The 7795-nt window shown below is 37.0% G+C and overlaps 1 pseudogene across 1 annotated transcript; it reads right to left on the bottom strand.

The window, feature by feature from the left end:
* Positions 1 to 3797: 3797 nt before the first annotated feature.
* On the bottom strand, positions 3798 to 5732 carry LOC309958751 (heterogeneous nuclear ribonucleoprotein R-like; annotated as a pseudogene). The gene has a single exon. The product of its transcript is annotated as a heterogeneous nuclear ribonucleoprotein R-like (transcript).
* Between the last annotated feature and the right edge of the window lie 2063 nt (positions 5733 to 7795).

Here is a 7795-nt window from a genome sequence, read left to right as displayed (position 1 = left end):
TTATAGTGTAATCCAGAGTACAAGACAGCACTACTTCTGAAATTACATCCTAATGTATCATTGCAGTAAATACCTATTAACAAAGGCAATCTGTGTGTGTCTCTTTCTTAGAACCTTAAAGAGCCAGGCTATATATCTTGCATTTTCTACAGAGAATTATCCCCAAACATCTACATTCGTTTACACAAAATGAAGTTTCCATTCTAACCACAAATGAATTTGTTTTGTTCAGATTGTATAGCTAACTTATGTTTCCCTGACTCTCGCTTTTGTGGGGTTTTCTGTTTAATAGGAAATCCAATTTTTATGTGAATATAAACAGTATAATTACCACAAACTAGTGAGCATAACAATGAACTGGTGAAGCTTCTGGAGTAAAAGGAACCCATGATTTATGAGTGTCTCTCAGGTATGATTGATACAGACTGTTTTAACCATTTCCACCTAACATAATGTTAATGTTTTCACTTTCTAACCATCCAATTTGATGCATGTCAATGAATAAAAGTTGCTTTGGGGGCTTCCCTGGTGCTGCAGTGGTTGAGAGTCCGCCTGCCGATGCAAGGGATGCGGGTTCGTGCCCCGGTACGGGAAGATCCCACATGCCGCGGAGCAGCTGGGCCTGTGAGCCATGGCCACTGAGCCTGTGCATCCGGAGCCTGTACTCCGCAGCGGGAGAGGCCACAGCAGTGAGAGGCCCGTATACCGCAAAAAAAAAAAAAAAAAAAGAAAAGTTGCTTTGGGAGGGAATGTATCACAAATTAATTTCCCTTCTTTTTCAAACTTATTAAAGACAAGAAGCTACAAACGTCATTATTTAAAATACTTGCCTTTAAAATATTCCCAGCAGATGTTTATGTAGAGGAAATGCTGGATCTCTCTTGGCAAGACAGAGAAGTGACATTTCTTGAGGGTTCTAGTTGAAAAATTTGTCTTTGGCATCATGTCTTTAAACACCTGCAAAAACAAAATAATCTTTATTATCCTGCTAACTTGGAGAAAAGCAAAGTACACAGTCCCCTAACCTTTGAAACACTTTGATGGAGTGACAAATTAAAAAGTTTCCAACATTATTTTTCCTTCAGTAGAATTTCTCTGTGACTTCTGAATGCCAGTCAGAGTACTCTCTTCTTTAAACATTAATAACTTACTTGATTAATGAGAAAAAAGCTAGCAAACACAAACCTAAAATTTGTTTCCTCTCTAAGTTCTGATTTTCTTCTTTTTTCCCTCTATGCATACTATAATTTTGAGTCCAACACCCATTGGAAGATTAAAATACAGTGAAAAAAATTCTACTACACTAGTTGAGGGCAACATGTGCCATATTTTCTAATACTCAGGGTGTAATTTTGTTTTCATTTGAATTTTTTCTTCATTCCTTGTAACTTCAAAGACTTTGTTTTTCTTTTTTTAAAGCAATATCAATAAATAGTAAATCCAGTTTCTGAGAACTCAGCTGAGTTAATTGAGTGCTAACTAAACAAGAACTAGGCACAGTGGTCAAAGCTCAAAATGATTTGTTGCTTCTTATAAAATAATCTTTTAAACAAATAATCCCAGCTATCAAGAAATTCTTTTCTATTTGTTTTTATTATTTTTCCCTTTCTGGTGTTATATTCAAAGTTTGTCAAGGTTTCACTCTACACTGTCCCCTTTCTCCTATATTTTTCCCTCCATGACTTCCTCTAGGAAGAGTTTTCTGGACTGACATCCACTAGTGGAATAATTCCCAACTCTGCAGTTTGACCCAAGGACTTCAAGGTGCTTCTTAGGTAAGGTAAGGTGAGATCCAAGGTTTCTTTATGAAAACTTGAATTTTCCTACACTTTTAAAGTCTTCCTATAGTCTTAAAGTCTGAATCAATTGCGAGGAACTATAAGCAGAGTAAACTTTACTAGAACTCATAAATAGATAGTATAAGGTTTAGTATGTAAATCCCTTTACTAACTATCCTATTTAATTCTATGTTTGGTATCAAAAGACAGAAGATAAATACTTCATTTGTTTAATTGAAGTGTGTGTCAAAGTAAAATTTCTAAATTTTTGATTCATTATCTCAATGGGCAATATTAATAGTAAAACAATTTTTTCAGTGCTTTCATTTAGAAATCTGTATCTGTCTGTCTGTGTCCGCATCTGTGTTTAACTTATAAAGCTAATGGAAAAGACACTACATTAAATTTAGAAAATAGAGAAAAGATAAAGAATAAATTTTTCTTCTCTCATCAACCAGAGGTAACTGCTGTTAATAGGTTAACATGCCTCCATCTAACGTTTCAAAGTGTATATAAATAAAACAGTATCATGATCTCAATTTTGCATTATATACATATGAAAAATCAAGATCATGATGGCTCTTTATTTAAAACTATATTAGGATAATTTTTTTGTATCAGAAAAATATTCCTTAAAAAGATCTGTCTTTCTTTGTTACATGAAACTAATCATACTTTTCTACGTGTAAATTGCTAACAATATTTTGCTCTTATAAGATTGACACCATAATAAACATTCTATGTACAAAGTTTGTAAACATACTGCTTATCTCTAGAAGGTAGATTTATAGAAATGAAATTAATAAATGAAAATGCATATATATTCTTGACTCTTGACAATAGTTTGACAAATTGCTTTCAAGATATTTCTGATATTTATACTTTCACCTATAGAGAATGACACAATTCATCAGAACCAAATCTGGCCAAATTTAATTGAAAAGTTTTATTAATTGTTAGGCCAAAAAACAAACCCCAATATTGCACTATTCTTTTTTGTTTTAAAGATTTTATTTATTATTTATTTATTTAATTTATTTAGTTAGTTTTGGTTGCTTTGGGTCTTAGTTGAAGCATATGGGATCTTCGTTGAGGCATATGCTATCTTTCATTGCAGCGTGCAGGCTTCGCTCTAGTTGTGGCATGCGGGTTTTCTCTTCTCTAGTTGTGGCATGCAGGCTCCAGGGCATGTGAGCCCTGTATTTGTGGCACTCAGGCTCTCTAGTTAAGGTGCACAAGCTCAGTAGTTGTGGCGCATGGGCTTAGTTGCCCCGTGGCATGTGGGATCTTAGTTCCCTGACCGGGGATCCAACCCACATCCGTCCACTGCATTGTAAGGCAGATTCTTTAGCCCTGGACCACCAGGGAAGTCCCCTTAAATTTTCTCTTTATTGTTAGGGTGAAAGTATCTTCATTCAATGTTTGCGTATTGAAGAGTTATGGCCTTGCCTATGTAAATTTTTGTTAAAATTTTTTTGTATATTTAAATGGAATGGTGAATGTCTTACTCATTGGTTTTTAAGTCTTTAAGCATAAATGGTAATAATTCTTTGTCTTTTTTTTTTCAATACAAGAAAACTTAAATTTGTTTGCTTTAATTTCTTAAAACTACTAAGACAAAGCACTAGCTTGTATTTTTATTTACAGCATACTCCATACTGCTAGGTAATCTATCCCAAATCCAAAAAATGAAGCTGTCCAAAACCAAAGGTTCTGCAAAATCATGATTTAACAGTGTGCTCAGCTTGTTTTCAAGCTAAAATGAAGCCTGAAAGGATAAAAGCATTGTAACTCCCAGAATAAGGGAACTTTGCAAGCCCAATAATATCCAAGAGCATTTATGAAAAGAGGAAAAAATAAAAAGACTTGCATACATACACAATAGTGATTTCTTCAGCCCAATACAAATGGCAGCAAATTGCTACTTAAAGATGAAACAGATAAGCCAATTTTTTTTTGAAGGATGTAGATCTAGAGCCAATCATATCTTGCCAGTATCATTTTCAAGCCCTCACTTGTCTATTTCCACTGTTGTCCATATGTATCCTGATAAAATTCCTGGTTGTCATTGTTGTAACCATAGTTACCAGAATAGTCACCACTTTGCTGAAGCGGCTATTGAGCAATGGGTTGGGAACCCCAGTTCTGTTGGTTGTTGGTCTGACGGCACTTGGAATCAGGTTGGTTGTACCCATCTGCCTTTCTCTTGCCTTCTACATTGCCCCCACGGTTGCCCCGAGATCCACGGGAACCACGGCATCTCTGCTGTTGTGCAGGACCCCCTCTGCCACCCCTAGAGCCTCTTGGTGGTCCCAAAGGTGGTCCCCTTTGTGAATAGCCAGCTCTACCTCTTGGAGGTGGTGCTCTCTGCCCCCTTGGTGGTGGTGGAGCACCTCGTCCTCCCCTTCCTCCTCCTCTTCCTCTTACTGCACAGCCATCATCATAGCCGTCGTAGGGATCTTCATAGTCTCCACGATAGTCGTGATAATCATAACCATAGTAATCATCATAGTAATCTTCATAGCCATAGTAATCTGGAGGGTAGCCATATCCACCTGTCCCCCCACCATGACCCCGACCTCTAATTGGAGGTGGCATACAAGGAGGAGGGTGATAGTAATAAGCTTCATAACGCAGTGCTTCTGGAGGCTTGTCTAGCAGCTTGGCGCTCTTTCCTTTTTTTGTCCGGTGGCTTGGCTAAGACTCAATTTCTTCCCCTTCTATTTCTTTGCCATTCATTTCATCCATGGCCTTAACAGCTGCCCCTCTGTCTTCAAAATGAACAAATGCATAATCTTTCAACTTCTTCACTCTTTCAAGTTTTCCGAATTCAGAAAACGTCTTTTCCAATATTTCTTCTGTCACTGTAGTAGCCAAGTTTCTCACAAATAAAACTTTCACCTTAGCCATGACTTCTGGATCTGGTTCTTCCACAGGGTCAGCCCATTAAACTGTAACTACATTTCCCCATACTTTTACTTTTCCACTCATCAGCCGGCGTCTGGCTTGTGCTGCTGGCTTGTGATCCTCATACTCAAGGAAGCAGAAAAAAAAAAATAAAAAAAAAAAAAAAAAAAAAGGAAGCAGAACCCCCGATTCTTTTTGTCATCGGGTTGATGATAGAGAATAACGTCCACCAAACCCTCTGTAACTTTACTGAATTCTTCCAGAATGTTTTCTTTAATTCTTCGGAATTGATCCAACAAAAAGCCTGTTGTTTGCCACAGAAATGCACGCTCCAAGGTGTTTACCAGGGCGAATTTCATAGCTGTCACACAGTTTAACAGCTTCCTGTGCAGCTTCCTTTCCACAGAAGGTGATAAATGCATACCCTCTGTTCTGACCAGACAGTGGATCCATCATCGTAAGATGTAGATCCCAAATGGGACCAGCCTTTTCAAAAAGGGGTACCAACTCATCCTCATATAAATCTCTTGGTATTTTACCTACAAAGACTTCTGTTCCAATTCCAGGTTGCATGCCAGAGTACACACTGTCTGGTGGAGGACCACGGTACTTCCTCTGTCCTGTGGTTACATCCAGGGTATAACCAGTCCTCTCAAGCAAGGCCGTGATCTTTGCTTCCTTGGGTCCCTTTGTAGACTCTTGCACCTTGCCCCCCTGTTTCTCCCTTTGCCTGTAGGTCTTCATAACTCCACATAAAAATGAACTTTTGTTCTGAACATGTGATAAGTCACTTCCCTTGAACTGCTGTAGTACAGACAGAGCTCCTTCTTCATTAAATTTCCTGAGAGCCTCAATGGCACTTTCATCAAGATCGACATAAGCTACCAATCCTGTCTGAAATATTTCATCAAGTCTTTCTGCCACCTTCTGTGGGAGGCCTGCATCTATCAGTGTCTTGTAGTGTTCTGTGTGAGTTACACTGGAAGTATCCATTGGTTCTTCCTTTTCTTTTAACTGTACCGCATTACCATTCACCTGATTAGCCATTTTATTATGCTGCGGGGCAGAGCTGGGGCCGGTGGCTGGGCCTGTGACAATCAGTGCGAGGCACTTTGAAAGCCTCTCACTGCTGTGGCCTCTCCCACTGCAGAGCACAGGCTCCGGACGCGCAGGCTCAGCGGCCATGGCTCATGGGCCCAGCTGCTCTGTGGCATGTGGGATCTTCCCGGACTGGGCACGAACCCGTGTCCCCTGCATCGGCAGGCGGACTCTCAACCACTGCGCCACCAGGGAAGCCCTCCAATTTTTTTTTTTATTTTTAGCTTTTCCTTCGGGTTACATGAAGTATAAAAATCTTATATATTGATATCTATCTGTACTTTCCCCATTACTTTTATACCTTAGCAATTCCTTCTCCATCCTGGGATTAAGTAACATAATTGCATAATTGTCCTGAGTTTAATGGAAAAATTATTTTATGCATGACTGTAATACAAATATTTAACTTACTTTTTTAAAAAAGTAGTTGATTTTCACATGATGATTTATTGAACCATTGATCACTTTCCATGTCTTTGAAATGCTTTCATTATCATATTGTTGGTTGAAACACAAACACACTGAAAAACATTTACTTTAGAATCATAAATGTTTTTCTTTAATAATTCCATAAGTATATCCCCAAGTAACTTCCTTTTTTAATTATTGTAGCTTTATGTTTTAATATAATTATAAAGTAAGTACGCCTTGACTAATGCATATTTTCAAGTACGTCTTACTATTCTCATCTATTTATTCTTCTAGATTAATCTTAGAATAATTTTACAAGTTTTAGAGCATTTCATTGGAATTTGTACTAACCATATAAACTAATTTGAAGGAATTGCTATCTCTTCCAGTCATTATACACCTTCCAGGAACAAAGGGACACAGGAATATTAATATATGCATATGTATTTATATATTTTATACAAAATTTATTGAGTGCTTCTTTTACCTTCCTCTGTAAGTTTCTGTGGTTTAATCATAAGTTTACATATATTTCTACTTATGCTGGTTCTAAGAATTTAATGTGTTTTGGACTGCTGTGGAATCATATTCTTTTCTTTATTAATAGGTTTAATAGGTTCTGGATTCTTATTGATAACTTATAGGAAAGCTATTGATTTTTCTGTACTTATCAGCTATTCTGTCATTTTGTAAAATGCCATTAGTTCTCAATATGTCAGTGATTTCCATGGAATTACTAGGTATATTATCACATTATTTTCAAATGACAGAGTTTTTTTGTCTCATTCTACCTGATAAATATTATCTCCAATTAATGGATTAATACATTGACTAGAAGTTACAAAAATATTGAACAATTAACAAATGGTAGGTATTGTAGTCATGTTTCTGTCTCTAATAGGAATTGTTAAAATTTTTTCTCCATTTATTATTTAACTATAACTGGAATTTTTATCATTTTTTGTTAAGAGAGCAATATTTTTCTTAGTTTACTGGGTCCTGAATACTGATTTTGCTTGTTTGTATATTGATTTTTGGTTTTTGTTTAATTACTCAGCCATAAAAAGAAACAAAATTGAAGTGTTTGTAGTGAGGTGGATGGACCTAGAATCTGTCACACAAAGTGAAGTAAGTCAGAAACAAACAAATACCATATGCTAACATATATATATATATATGGAATCTAAAAAAAAAATGGTTCTGAAGAACCTAGGGGCAGGACAGGAATAAAGACACAGATGTAGAGAATGGATTTGAGGACACGGGGAGGGGGAAGGGTAAGCTGGGATGAAGTGAGAGAGTGACATGGACATATATACACTACCAAATGTAAAATCCATAGCTAGTGGGAAGCAGCCACATAGCACAGGGAGATCAGCTCAGTGCTTTGTGACCACCTAGAGGGGTGGGATAGGGAGGGTGGGAGGGAGATGCAAGAGGGAGGAGATATGGGGATATATGTATATGTAAGGCTGATTCACTTTGTTATAAAGCAGAAACTAACACACCATCGTAGAGCAATTATACTCTAATAAAGATGTCTAAAAAAGTAAATGTAATAAAAAGAAAACAAAATACAATAGAAAGATGAATAAATATTC

Source organism: Leucopleurus acutus (assembly GCF_964270905.1).
Source record: "Leucopleurus acutus genome assembly, chromosome: 1".
NCBI classification, from domain to species: Eukaryota; Metazoa; Chordata; class Mammalia; order Artiodactyla; family Delphinidae; genus Leucopleurus; species Leucopleurus acutus.
The sequence above is the reverse complement of the archived record's forward strand: the minus strand, read 5'-3'. Positions and strand labels throughout refer to the sequence as shown.